Source organism: Giraffa tippelskirchi, chromosome 10 (genome assembly GCF_054371585.1).
Source record: "Giraffa tippelskirchi isolate mGirTip1 chromosome 10, T2T-mGirTip1v1.2.pri, whole genome shotgun sequence".
Taxonomy (NCBI): domain Eukaryota; kingdom Metazoa; phylum Chordata; class Mammalia; order Artiodactyla; family Giraffidae; genus Giraffa; species Giraffa tippelskirchi.
The window spans coordinates 26,428,861-26,443,808 of NC_137284.1; positions in this window are offsets into that span (position 1 = coordinate 26,428,861).

Genomic DNA, 14,948 nt, shown 5'->3' on the forward strand with positions numbered 1-14,948 from the left:
TTGTGTGGCGTCAGCATTCCCTAGGTAAAAAGGCTTTCTCTGACTCTATATTTTAAAATACGTCACCTGAGTGTGGAGCCCAGGGCAGGGGAGATTCTCTATGACTAAGCGGGCAGCTCCATTGTGGGGACAATGCCTAGTGACAATTCTTTCCATCCTTCAGTGTCTAGTTCCTTTCTTCAGTCTGTTATTTGTATTATCCTCTGGCTACTAGTGGGGTTAGGGGCTTCCCTGGTGGCTCAGACCCCAAAGAATCTGCCTGCAATGCAAGAGACCTGGGTTCAATCCCTGGATTGGGAAGATCTCCTGGAGAAGAGAAAGGCTACCCACTCCTGTATTCTTGCCTGGAGAATTCCAAGAACAGAGGAGCCTGTAGGGCTACAGTCCATGGAGTTGCAAAAAGTCGGACAGGACTGAGCAACTAAAACCCATTTTTCACTGTCACTACCTGAGCTGAAGGGAAATTGGTCTTAGAAAGGGAAAATTTGGGTCCTTCACTGGTGAGACTACTGACTTCTCATAAGGGGCTGAGACAGGTAAAATGGGCTTGGTTCCTCCGTGGCCCTAATTGCAGGCGGGAGATACGAACACCTGAGGCGTCCGTCCGCGGGCTCCACCGGTGACCTGCGGCGCGACCCACCTCCCTGGCAGCGCCCCTTGGCTCGGGTCGCTCAGGCTCGGGTGCCCTCGCGTGGGTCTGAGGCCCAGCGCTGGCAGGTAGTGCACCAGTAGTGCGCTGGTCTGAGTTTCCTGCTTGTCGCCTGCCTGCCGGAGTCGTCCTTCCCTCCTTGCCTCACTCTCTCGCCTCCTCTGGATCCGGTCACTTCTTGCTGCCGGATTCTATCTCTGGCTGACCACGGGTCCCTCCAGCAGAGGACAGATGGCGATGGACTCAGGGAAGGATGCCCGCGAGGCGAGCCTCCCAGAGATTGTTCGGTGTCCCCGAAGCTCAGGCGACGCAAGGGCTCAAGGGCTCATTGTCACTTGTGCTGGAGGCGGAGATGGGCATGGAGGGGGTGCCCAGCGAAGGCCCCGAGCTCTAGTAACCGCACTTTACACCTGCCCTAGGCTGATCGTTTGTTCTCCCTTCATCAAAGGATGGGGCAGGGGCAAGGAGGGAAATCTAATCTGCCAGTAATCGAATCTGCTTGTTGACTCTGCAGGAGATGAGACTGAATTCACTGGCCAAGATGCTTAGGGTCACAGGCAGGTGCCTCTAACGGGATTGAACAGTCTTTGGAAGGAAAGAGGATTTTATTTTTCCCGGCGTTTTCCAAATTCCTCATGGGAATGGAGAACTCAGTCAGCTGCTATTTTAAAAATAACAGGCAAATGCAATGACAAATCTCTCCTACATAGTAATATTTTTGCACATGGAATCCTCAAAAAGGGAACCACCTTTACATACTGAAATAAATTATAAAATTAACAAATTCTGGGTATCTAAAGTACAACAATTGTGATTATAGCTAATAGCACTGTATTATATATGTGAAAGTTGCTAAGACAGTAAATCTTAAGAGTTTTCAAAAAATAAAGGTAATTAGGGACTTCTCTGGCTGTTCAGGCAAGAAGAATTCACCTTCCAATACAGGCGGCGCAGAATCCATCCATAGTCCAAGGAGCTATGATCCCACATGCTTCAGAGTCAACCAATCAAAACATAAGACAAAAGCAAAGTTGTGTCAATATTGCTTTAAAATGAACTTTAAAAATGGCCCCCATCAAAGTAATGATGTGATGAGATGGAGGTGTTACAGTGTATAACTGTGTCAACACATTGTATACCATATATTTACACAATGTTGTATGTCTATTATATCTCAGTATCAGTTCAGCTCAGTTCAGTTCAGTTGCTCAGTCATGTCCGACTCTATGCAACCCCATGGACTGCAGCATGCCAGGCTTCCCTGTCCATCACCAACTCCCAGAGTTTACTCAGACTTGCATCCATTGAGTCAGTGATACCATGCAACCATCTCATCCTCTGTTGTCCCCTTCTCCTCCCACCTTCAGTCTTTCTCAGCATCTGGGTCTTTTCCAGTGAGTCAGTTCTTCATATCAGGTGGCCAAAGGATTGGAGTTTCAGATTAAGCATCAGTCCTTCCAGGTGAATATTCAGGACTCATTTCCTTCAGGATGGACTGGTTGGATCTCTTTGCTGTCCAAGGGACTCTCAAGAGTCTTCTCCAACACCACAGTTCAAAAGCATCAATTCTTCTGCGTTCACCTTTCTTTATAGTTCAACTCTCACATCCATACATGACTACTGGAAAAACCATAGCTTAGACTAGACAGACTTTGTTGGCAAAGTAATGTCTCTGCTTTTTAATATGTTGTCTAGGTTGGTCATAAATTTTCTTCCAAGGAGCAAGTGTCTTTTAATTTCATGGCTGCAGTCACCATCTGCAGTGATTTTGGAGCCCAAGAAAATAAAGTGTCATTGTTTCTACTGTTTCCCCATCTATTTGCCATGAAGTGATGGGACAAGATGCCATGATCTTAGTTTTCTGAATGTTGAGCTTTAAGCCAACTTTTTCACTCTCCTCTTTCACTTTCATCAAGAGGCTGTTTAGTTCTTCGCTTTCTGCCATAAGGGTGGTGTCATTCACATATCTGAGTTTATTGATATTTCTCCCGGCAGTCTTGATTCCAGCTTGTGCTTCATCCAGTCCAGCATTTCTCATGATGTACTCTGAATATAAGTTAAATAAACTATACATCTCATTATAGCTGGGAATGTGTGTAAACCAATATCCTTTAAGATATGGCATATTTTTGAGATTCCAGCAAACTATCCTCATAAAATTAATGTTTATAAAACTTTATACAACAGTTCATTTGTTCCTCACAACAATTAGTCTAGTGAATAAGAAATAATATCACTTGTAGAATCAAGGAAACTGAACTTTATCATGTTCTGACCATCCTAAATCATAAAAAAGCCCTCCTTTCACAAACACTGGTGTCCTTCTTGGCACAAAATTGTGGCTCAATAAATCATGAGATGAATAAACCCAGAAGGTCAAAGATAGACTGGTCCTTGGAAATTTCTGTTTGGAAAGCTCAGTTCATATTCCTCTTCTTAAGGGCAAGACTTTCCAAAGCAATTATAAGTGCAGTGTTCCTTGTAGTCTCATTTTAAAAAAGATGTTGTTTGTAGGAAAATTGTCTTTTGTGAATTTTATTAAAAAGTGGATACAAGTTTAAACACCAATCCTTTGAGTTTCTATTTTGAATGGGACTGATATTTGAAACACTGCCTTAACATCCTCTGTTTCTAAAATAAATGCACAGGAACGTGTGTTTATTGCATACCAGTCCCTTGAGCAACAGTACAATTCACAATACATATAACTAGATGCATAGACATCAACTCATTTAGGAAGGATATGTTATCTGGGGGGGAAATGACAACATGCTTTAAAGCAGAACTCTTACTCCAGCAGGGTACGGTGGTTTCTAACAATAGCTATCTTGCTTAGTTTGAAAGACTATGATTTGAGCTGTGTATACAACCAGAACATACGGCTACTTAGTTATAAGGGAAAGAGTTTATTAGGAAACTGCGTTCATAATTTGTAGAATGCATTTTTATTTGCATAGCAAATTGTTTTATTTCATATTCTCATCAAGTAGCAAATTTTGCTAGTCGCTTTTATTATTCTCCTCTTTTAAAGTGGAAGAATCAAACTCAGAGAGGCCAAATAACTTGTACAAGGTTGCTTAGCAACTAATATAGTGGAGAGGTCACTAACATTCAGCTTGTATCATTTCAAAACTTATGCTTTCTTGAGAAAAACTACGCAAGGAAAGATCATTTCTTGTGTAAAAAAAGACCTTTTCCTTCTTTAAAAAATAGTTGTACAAACCTGTATAACAAGTAAAATTTTATTACTCTTATTCGATATACTAGAATAAAGTAACAGACTACCCTGATAGCTTGCTAGTTTACTAGATATCCTAGTTAGTTTGCTAGGATAGTTTGCTAGAATCTCAAAAATATATTGTATCTTAAAGGATATTGGTTTACACATTTTGCCAGCTATATTGAAATGTAATAGACATACAACATTGTGTAAATGTATGATGCACAACGTGTTGACACGTTTATACACTGTATAATGCATCTTATCACTTAATTACTTTGATGCTTTTAAAGTTCAACCATGGAAAGGAGTTATCACAATAAACTTTGCTTAGGTTGTTTTAACAACCCTGTTGTGCTGGAGTATCTGGTTCCCATAAATAACCTCAAGGAAGATTGGCCTGTTGCACATTTTCTACCAGCAGAAAACAGGTCTACCTTATCAAGATCTGAGTACATCAGAGAATCACTTCTTGGAAAATGAAACTAAGTGAGCTTTTGTAAACCACTAGGTTTAGAGAATTAAAGTATTTTTTTTTAACGTTTAATTTTGGGTGGGGATATAGCTGATTAACAAACAATGTTGTGCTTGTTTCAGGTGAAAATGAAGGGACTCAGCTGTATGTATGCATGTATCCATTCTCCACTAAGTACCCTCCCATCCAGGCTGCCACATAACACTGAGCAGAGTTCCACACGCTATACTGTAGGTCCTTGTTGGTTTTGCATTTTAAATATAGCAGTGTGTACATGATCTTTCCAAACTCCCTGACTCTCCCTTCCCCTCATCCTTTCATCCCAAATTATATTAATAGTACAGATCTGTCACTCTAGAGTTTTTCCTTTTTGTGAAATTATAGGACTTTAAGTCTTCATTGCCTATGATATTCTGTCTTTTCAGTCACAAGGCAACTCAAATGCTGAACTGATTTAATGGCAGGTGTTGATACATAGATTGTAACACTTAAGTTGTACAGACAGTGGCCTCGCTTAGCAGACAGTTCAGTCTTATGCTGAGTCCCATCTTTGGCCTGAGGGAAAAATGTCTGTAGCCCCCATATCTCCACCTGGATGAAGAATAGCAGAAAAACCCATGCATCTCCCCTGAATCTATCTTCCATAAAATAATGTGATTGAGAGCAATAGAGACTTGTGGAAATAAGCAAGTGTTTACTGAAGATAATCACTGTGGATTTTCATTTAAGTCATAGTTGAATCCACGTTATAATTGAGATTGCCTCTAGTTATTATTGTCCTATATCTATACTTTCAAGAATGTCTAATTTCTACATAACAATTATTTATTTATGAATTGCTTATTGTATATATTATGTACCATGCATTGTACTAAGTACTACAAGTTGGCTTAATATTACAAAATAATTAAATATCATTCCCTGTGCTATATAGTAGATCTTTGTCCGTTATCAATTTTATATATAGTAGTCTGTATATGTTGATCCCAAACTGCTAATTTATTTATCCTCTCTCTCTTTCCCTTTTAGTGACCATAAGTTTGTTTTCTATGTCTGTGGATCTATTTCTATTTTGTATATAAGTTTTTTTGCATATTTTTTTTAGATTCCACATATAAGCTCTATCATATGATCTTTCTCTGTCTGCCTTACTCCACTTAGTGTGATCATCTCTAGGTTTATCCATGTCACTGCAAATGGTATTATTTCATTTCTTCTTATGGCTGAGTAATAGCCCATTGCATACATATACCACATCTTATTTACCCAGTTATCTGTTGATAAATATTTGGGTTCCTTCCATGTTTTGGTTCTTGCAAATAGTGATTCAATGAACATCGATGTGTGTGTATCTTCTCAAATTATATTTTTTCCAGATATGTGTCTAGGAATGGGATTGCAGGATCACATAGTAGCACTATTTTTAGTTTTTTGAGGAACTTCCATACTGCATTCCATAGAGGCTACACCAATGTACATTCCCACCAACAGTATAAGAGAGTTCCTTTATCTTCACACTTTCTCTAGCATATTGCTGAAAGATATTTAATGATGGTCATTCTGATGGGATTGAGGTGATACCTCATTGTTTTGATTTGCAAATACTATATGATCTCTCTTATATAGTGAAACTTTATATATATATATATGTGTGTATATATATAAGCTTTTATTTTAAAAGCATTTTTATTTTCACTTTGAACAGCAAAAGCAGTCAAATGTCCTGAAATAAATGTACTTAAAGGATAAGATTTCCTGAAACTCTTATGTAAAAGAAAACACTACCCTTCCCCCATATTGATTCCCTTTGTAAATAGAACAGTCTTCAGTAAAAGAGTGTATCAATCGCAGAAATCTTTCAATGGTTGAATTTTGTGTGGTTAAAAACTATAACACATTCAAACTGTTCCATTAGAATTGATCCCTTTCAACTCTGTATCTATATTGTAGTCCTATTTTGTATTTTTATATAAAAGTATAGCTTCCAAAGAAAATATGATACTGTGAACTCTTTGATGGAAGGCACTTTTTATTGTCATTTTTCAAATCTCTCATAGATTAATATGGCCCTAAAGACCAGTATAAAGTAAGGTTTTATATATATATGTATATATATAACTATATACATATATTTATGTATGTGTATAACAAGTGATTTTTAATATTCAAAAGGAAGTAGGTTGAAGTACAGATTTCACATGACTATTTTGTCTTATGTCTGACTGTATCAAAAAGTCTTCCTTAGTACTTGTATTTATTTCATGAATTAAAGCAGAAACTGTCATTTCTTTGTGGATTTATGATGTTCCAGATAAGCACTGATAGTTTGACATGTTGACACATTATGTTATTTTATTCTCACAACACTGCTATGAAACAGATCTGGAGGAAACAGAAGTTCAGGGAGGTTAAATATTCTGAAATTTACTGGGATTCAAACCTATTTTTTATAATTAGAAAATGTAGCCAACTTGCCCCCAAAAGAGTTCTATGCAATGTAATTATATTTACTTTATTATCTATGCCATTTTAGAGTACATTCAATTCTGAAAAGACCAATATTAACTTTCTAGGTTATGAACCACTGTACATTCGCCATATAATTATAGGAAGTTTAGTGAATTGCTGCTTTGTACACTTTTAAGGCATGTTTTCTTGTTATAGCCAAGGCTTTTATATCAATCACAAACATCTCAGACAAAGATTAAAACTATTCTACATCCTCAAATTAATGCCCTCTGTCCCTAGAACTGCCTGCCCTTACTAAGTTCATTCCTAGGATCATTAGTAATCAGTTGTGAAATTAAAATGAAAGTCTAATTATGAAAAATGGAAGATTGCATGCATTTACCAATTACATATTCAACACAGGGTACAAATATTTTGCTCTATAAAAATAATCAGTTTAGATTTTTTATGGATAAACACCCTAGTAAAATTTCAGATTGTTTTGGCATATCATGAGTAGTATTACAATTTCATTTCTGTTGATTGAAAGACCAGAGTAAAGCTAGTAGTTTTTAAAAGGGAAGATAAGGTAAATGTATCATAAATAAATAGCAATATTAAGTGATTATACACCTACTAAGATTAAGTTTAAATGAGCCATTTAACTAAAATTTATGTATAGCCATGTGTCTGTATACATATACACCCTTGGACATAGTTTTGCATATGTATATATATATATGTATCTGCACATACATGCACACACTTTAAAAAGTTTATAGCGTTTGTGGAGGCTTATTGGATATATTGTCTCCTCCAATACTCCCCACAATGCTATAGGGAAGGCAATATTTCACTTCAGATATGAGAAAAGAGAAATTCAGTTATGAAGTTTTTGCTTATAATGCTACTTAATGGCAGAAATGATACTGCCTTCAAGGTAAGTAATCAATTCATTCACCTAATAAACCCAGCACCATGTCTGCACATTCATGATACGTAATAAACCATGTACTCTCTTGCATTTTGTAGCAAACCTAACAGTTGTGGCTGTTGTTTAGTTGCTCAGTTGTGTCTGGCCCTTTTGTGACCCCATGGACTCTAGCCCGGCACACTCCTCTGTCCATGGGATTTCCCAGACAAGAATGCTGGAGTGCATTGCCATTTCCTTCTCCAGGGGATCTTCCTAACCCAAGGATCAAATCCATGTCTCCTGCATTGCAGGCAAATTCTTTGCCACTGAGTCATCTGGAAAGCCCAAATCCAACAGTAATTAGGCCTATTTTGCCTGCATGTCATGGGATTGGGTCCTGATGAACCTATCCAAATAGGAAGATCCTTTCTGCCTTGCAGTGTTTCGGAGAAACCTTGACAGCCTACGCTTATGTAAACCAGTGCATGGCAATCACCAGCCACAGTCTAGACTGAGGAGTAGCCACTCAGATCTAACGATCAGGTTGTCAGTAAGGGGGACGTTCCCCTCTCTACCTCTCTTGAATTCCTGTGGCTGGACAAATCATAAAGTCAACATAAAACAGATGAATGGGAGGAAAAGATACACATTTTAATTTGTGAGGCCAGAGTTCTCATAGAAATGGGAACTGCTGCTGCTGCTGCTAAGTCGCTTCAGTTGTGTCCGACTCTGTGCGACCCCATAGACGGCAGCCCACCGGGCTCCCCCGTCCCTGGGATTCTCCAGGCAAGAATACTGGAGTGGGTTGCCATTTCCTTCTCCAATGCATGAAAGTGAAAAGTGAAAGTGAAGCCGCTCAGTCGTGTCCGACACCTAGCGACCCCATAGACTGCAGCCCACTAGGCTCCTCCATCCATGGGGTTTGCCAGGCAGGAGTACTGGAGTGGGGTGCCATTGCCTTCTCCGGAAATGGGAACTATGAGGGCCAAAAAAAGCAACTTTCACAGATTTTCAGACAAACAAACAATATATTTGAGAAGAATTGACAAGACAAAGAAGTTTAACTTTGGGTGCTTCATCAGTAAAGAATTTGAGCAAAGTTTGAGCTTGAATAGTAAATTAGCAAAGAAGTAGTACAATTTGTTTCTCTTGGTTTCTTAGCTCTGAATTCCCTGTCTCTGATGGTAAAAATGTCTTTCTACCTGCTGGTACAGAGAGAGCAACTTTCACAAGGAAGATTTATTTGTTGCTTTAAGGGAAACAGAGAGGAGGGTCAAAGTGTCTCCTTTGCATCTGCTTTTTCTTAAGTAACTTAATTCAGAATAATCAACATGCCATTGAGGTACTGGAGGCCTTCTCTGGGCCTCAACAAGGGGAAGCCAGAGATTTCTGTTCAACGACTATGTTGTAGATGGGAATCTTGTAGTCTCTCAGGTTATAGACAATGAAGTATGTTGCTTCAGAAGCTAAAGTTAATCATTTTGGAACATAAAGAGCAAAGCTTAGTATAATTTGACATTGATGAAAACAGCAGAAAGAAATGAACTGGGTCCTTCCTGATGTAAGGTGGATGGGGAATCTGTTCCGAAGTCTCTCTTATCTGTGCACTTGCCAATTTCTATTTTGTAACTTGCTACTGAAAATGTTATCTTATTATTTCTTGGCCTAGGGGGGAAAGTAGTTATTCTTGTTTACAGAGGCATCTTAAAGTACCATCTAATTCATAGTCACAAAGTTTTCATTATATGAAGATGCTGCTGCTGCTGCTAAGTCGCTTCAGTCGTGTCCGACTCTGTGCGACCCCATAGACGGCAGCCCACCAGGCTCCCCCGTCCCTGGGATTCTCCAGGCAAGAACACTGGAGTGGGTTGCTATTTCCTTCTCCAATACATGAAAGTGAAAAGTGAAAGTGAAGTCGCTCAGTCGTGTCCGACTCCTAGCAACCCCATGGACGGCAGCCTATCAGGCTCCTCTGTCCATGGGATTTGCCAGGCAAGAGTATGAAGATGATTAATGTCATTTCATTGAACTTATGTAAGAGTGTACCTTTCTTTTATAGATTTTTTGTTTTTATTCTTTGTAGTGGAACACTTGATAAGTAGCAGCTTTTCTTTTCAAATTAGTTGTTGAAGATGGTGATGAAATTCCCAAATGCTCTTTCTGCCCTGATTTTATGGAGCAGAGATATACAGGAGTCCTACTTTCTGTCAAGTATTCTCACTAAATTCAGGTAGAAAGCAACCTCATCTGAAGACATTTGCCAGCCTGAAAATTACCACCCAAAGCTCAGGTTGGTTGTTTGAACTCATGTAAAACGATCGATTGCATACTCAAACCTATTTAGAAGAAAAGCCAGGAATGAACCATGCTGGACTGGACAAAAGGATCAAGTGAGGTAGACGGTGAAGGCCACAATTCACCTTTAAAACATGTTAAAAGGAGCCGGGTAAAAGACAGAGAATGGCTGAGCTGTACCCTAGAGACATCAACACCAATAGCGAGGGGGGCCCAGGTAGGGGGCATGGAAGGAAGGGAGACACAATAATTTCAAAATATCAGATTTATCATATCAGGAGGAATTAAGATTGTGAAAATTCAGGTGCATCAGGTTTTCAAGGATCCAGTCAACCAAAAGACATAAAATCTAGTAGTGATATACAGAATATATATATGAATTTACCAACCACTTTGTACCAGGCTAAGTCATTTTTGAGGGGACTTCAGCCCACACCTGCCATGATGTCCTTTGGACTGACATTTTGTATGAGCTATTCTATGTCTAGTATTTGGTCCTCATTACACACTCACTCTCTTTATTTGTTCCTCCCTCTCTCTTTATTCACTCTCTCTCATTATTTCTTTGTGCCTGTTTCGTATCTGAATCAGGCATTTCTTTTCACCTATTTAGTTATGGCAACACTGGATTGGACAGGGATACAGTGTCCAAGTGAATGAAGAGGAGCATTATACATCTAGTGTAAACTCCTGTTTATAGTTTTTAAAGAGTTTCCTCTCTGAAAACACACTCTGGTGTGTGTGTGTGCATGTGCGTGTGCGTGTGTGTGTTGCCTAAGATTCAGAACAGAAATTAGGCTGCCTTTCTGATGAACTTATAGTTCTAGTGAATATATTGGAAAACAGAGTACAGGACGTGCTATTAGTTGCAAATGGCAAAGTACTACAAGAAAATAATGAACTCAGGGAAGGATTAACTTGCTAGCAAACACAAATAAAAGGGATAGAGAAAGTCTAGGAATCTCTGGACTTGCAATATGGCAAAGGGCATTTACCACGAGACTTTTGGCAATGTCTCAAGACATTTTTGGTAAATAATTTGGTAGTGGGTGGGTAGTTATTACTGACATGGGCTTCCCTGGTTGCTCAGACAGTAAAGAATCCACTTGTAATGTGGGAGACCTGGGTTCGATCCCTGGGTTGGGGAGATCCCCTGGAGGAGGGCTTAGCAACCCACTCCAGTATTCTTGCCTGGAGAATCCCCACGGACAGAGGAGCCTGGTGGGCTACAGTGCACAGGATGGCAAAGAACGAGCCACTACTGGTTGACTCAAAAACAGTTGTTATAAACAGTTGTTATACAGCACAGTTGTTAAATAGCACAACAGTTGTTACAAACCAGAAATGCAGTTGAACACCCTACAATACACGTCAGTCTTCCACAGATAAGAATTTCTTATCCAGTCCCAAATGCCAATAGTTCCTATTTCGAGAAAACCTGACTTAGATATATAAAGTACTAACTAAAGTATTGGCTTTAGAGATGATGAAGGTTTTAATCAGAGATGCTATGTAACTTGCCGAATATTGTATAGTAAAATAAGAGATTTGAGCCCATATCTGACTGCATCCAATGACGATTTTTTTCTTTCTAAGAGACCTGGTGAAAAAAAAATTAATTGTTGCCTGCCGTTCAGGTTCTACAGGGACCAAGTCATTAGCCACTGAAGTCACTGACCTACAGCTCACCCTGAAAAGAATTCAGTACAAAGGACAAGAGGAGGCCCTCAGTGTTTTGAGAAAACAGGCCCTTAGATAGTTGGATATATTTCAGGAAAAATTTTAATGGACCCAGATTCTTGCATCTTCCCTTTAATAGGAAGGGTTAAAATCATTAACTGAGTTATCCGATCCTTATGACTACGGGTAGCCTTTTACTGAGAAGTCTGCTTGGCTGCACGGATTCCCTAGCCAGAATCACACACACACTCACCTCTTCTCCTGCCTCTTCAGAGTAGTTCCTCACAGCTATCTGAAAGACTGTCTTCCAGGCTACAGTCTTGAGTAAGACACTAAATGAAACTCACCTCACAGCTCTTACACTGAGGATTTTTTTTTTTTTTTTTTTTGGTCAACAGTGGGGAGAATGTTTTAAGGTTGCCAGCTCTTTCTACTGCCTTTATCATTCAGTTTTATTTTGGAACAGGAGATAGATGGTCTCTGAAGAATAAGAACATTCGAGCCTCTGGGCAGGAGAGACTCTCCCAGGTTTTATTGTGCAGTGATCAGCAGATTCTGCTGATTTAAGTGTGGCATTTCCTCTTCCTCAGCTGAGGTCAGGAACTGACTGCTGTGTTGTAAGGACCCAGGGCAGAAGGCTGCAAGACAGGCTACATAGCGCAAGTTTAGACCTGATGCTTAGAAAGAAGATAATAGGATCAGGAAAAAAAGACCTGCTTTCATACAGACATGCATTTCAGTAGAAATCGCAAGCTAACAAGTGATAGACATGGTAATAACTTGACAACCACTTCACAGCCCTCGGATATCTAGTAGCCTCCTGCCAGGCAAAAAAAAAAAAGTCACCTAATCTTGACAGATGCTCTTAGATCAATAAACTACAGATGGTGTTTAACAACAATGTCCCTGGCTCTGCTTCCTCTCTATATACACACTTCTCTGAGAGATGTATCTGACATCCATACAAATATCATGCTGAATAAAGAACCAAGATCCTGACTCTAAATACATGGTTTGGGCAAAGTATCACTTGACCCTCTAACCCTCTATTTCTGTATCTACAAAACACAAGGATGCGAGGAGGAGAGGAATTAAAATGCTTGAAAAATCCATAGAAATGTAAGGATCCAATAAGAAGACATATACAAAGCATTTAGGACCATGTCTCAGTCAGTCAGTTCAGTTGCTCAATCGTGTCCAACTCTTTACTAACCCATGGAGTGCAGCATGCCAGGCTTTCCTGTCTATTACCAACTTCCAGAGCTTGCTCAAACTCATGTCCATTGAGTCGGTAATGACATCCAATTTTCTCACTCTCTGTCGTCTCCTTCTACTCCTACCTTCAATCTTTCCCAGCATCAGGGTCTTTTCAAATGAGTCAGTTCTTCACATCAGGTGGCCAAAGGATTGGAACTTCTGCTTCAGCATCAATCCTTGCAATGAATATTCAGTACTTATTTCCCTTAGGATGGACTGATTTGACCTCCTTGCAGTCCAAGGGACTCTCTAGAGTCTTCTCCAATAAGGCAGTTTGAAAGCATCAGTTCTGCAGTGCTCAGCTTTCTTTATGGCCCAACTCTCATATCTATACATGACTATTGGAAAAAACATGGCTTTGACTAGATGGACCTTTGTCAGCAAAGTAATGTCTCTGCTTTTTAATATGCTGTCTAGGTTGGTCGTAGCTTTTCTCCCAAGGAGCAAGCGTCTTTTAATTTCATGGTTGCAATCACCATCTGCAGTGATTTTGGAGCCCAAGAAAATAAAGTTTCTTACTGTTTCCATTGTTTCCCCATCTATTTGACATGAAGTGATGGGTCCAGAGGCCATGATCTTAGTTTTTTGAATGTTTTAAGCCAGCTTTTTCATTCTCCTCTTCCACTTTCATGAAGACACTCTTTAGGTCTCCACTTTCTGCCATAAGGGTGATGTTATTTGCATATCTGAGGTGATTGATATTTCTCCTGACAATCTTGATTCCAGTTTATGCTTCATCCAGCCCTACATTTCACATGATATACTCTGGGCTCCAAAATTACTGCTGATGGTGATTGCAGCCATGAAATTAAAAGACGCTTACTCCTTGGAAGGAAGGTTATGACCAACCTAGAAAGCATACTTGAAAGCAGACACATTACTTTGCCAACAAAGGTCCGTCTAGTCAAGGCTATGGTTTTTCCAGTGGTCATGTATGGATGTGAGAGTTGGACAGTGAAGAAAGCTGAGCACTGAAGAATTGATGTTTTTGAACTGTGGTGTTGGAGAAGACTCTTGAGAGTCCCTTGGACTGCAAGGAGATCCAACCAGTCCATCCTAAAGGAGATCAATCCTGGGTGTTCATTGGAAGGACTGATGTTGAAGCTGAAACTCCGATACTTTGGCTACCTCATGTGAAGAGTTGACTCATCGGAAAAGACCCTAATGCTGGGAAGGATCGGGGGCAGGAGAAGGGGACGACAGAGGATGAGATGGTTGGATGGCATCACCAACTCGATGGACATGGGTTTAGGTAAACTCCGGGAGTTGGTGATGGACAGGAAGGCCTGGCATGCTGCGATTCATGGGGTTGCAAAGAGTCGGACACAGCTGAGTGACTGAACTGAACTGACTCTGAATATAAGTTAAATAAGCAGGGAAACAATATACAGCCTGACGTACCCTTTTCCCAGTTTGGAACCAGTCCATTGTTCCTTGTACGGTTCTAACTGTTGCTTCTTGATCGGCATACAGATTTCTCAGGAGGCAGGTCAGGTGGTCTGGTAGTCCTATCTCTTGAAAAATTTTCCACATTTTGTTGTGATCCACACAGTCAAAGGCTTTAGCGTAGTCAGTGAAGTAGAAGTAGATTTTTTTCTGGAATTTTGTTGTTTTTTTGTAGGATCCAACAGATGTTGCAATTTGATCTCTGTTTCCTCTGCCTTTTTAAAATCCAGCTTGAATCGTTCACGTACTGTTGAAGCCTCACTTGGAGAATTTTGAGCATTACTTTTCTAGCATGTGAGATGAGTGCAATTGTGCAGTGGTTTGAACATTCTGTGGCATTGCCTTTCTTTGGGATTCAAATGAAAATTGACCTTTCCAGTTCTGTGGCCACTGCTGAGTTTTCCAAATTTACTGGCATATTGAGTGCAGCACTTTCACAGCATCATCTTTTAGGATTTTAAAGAGTTCAGCTGGAATTTCATCACCTCCACTAGCTTTGTTCGTAGTGATGCTTCCCAAGGCCCACTTGATTTCACACTCCAGGATGTCTGGCTCTAGGTGAGTG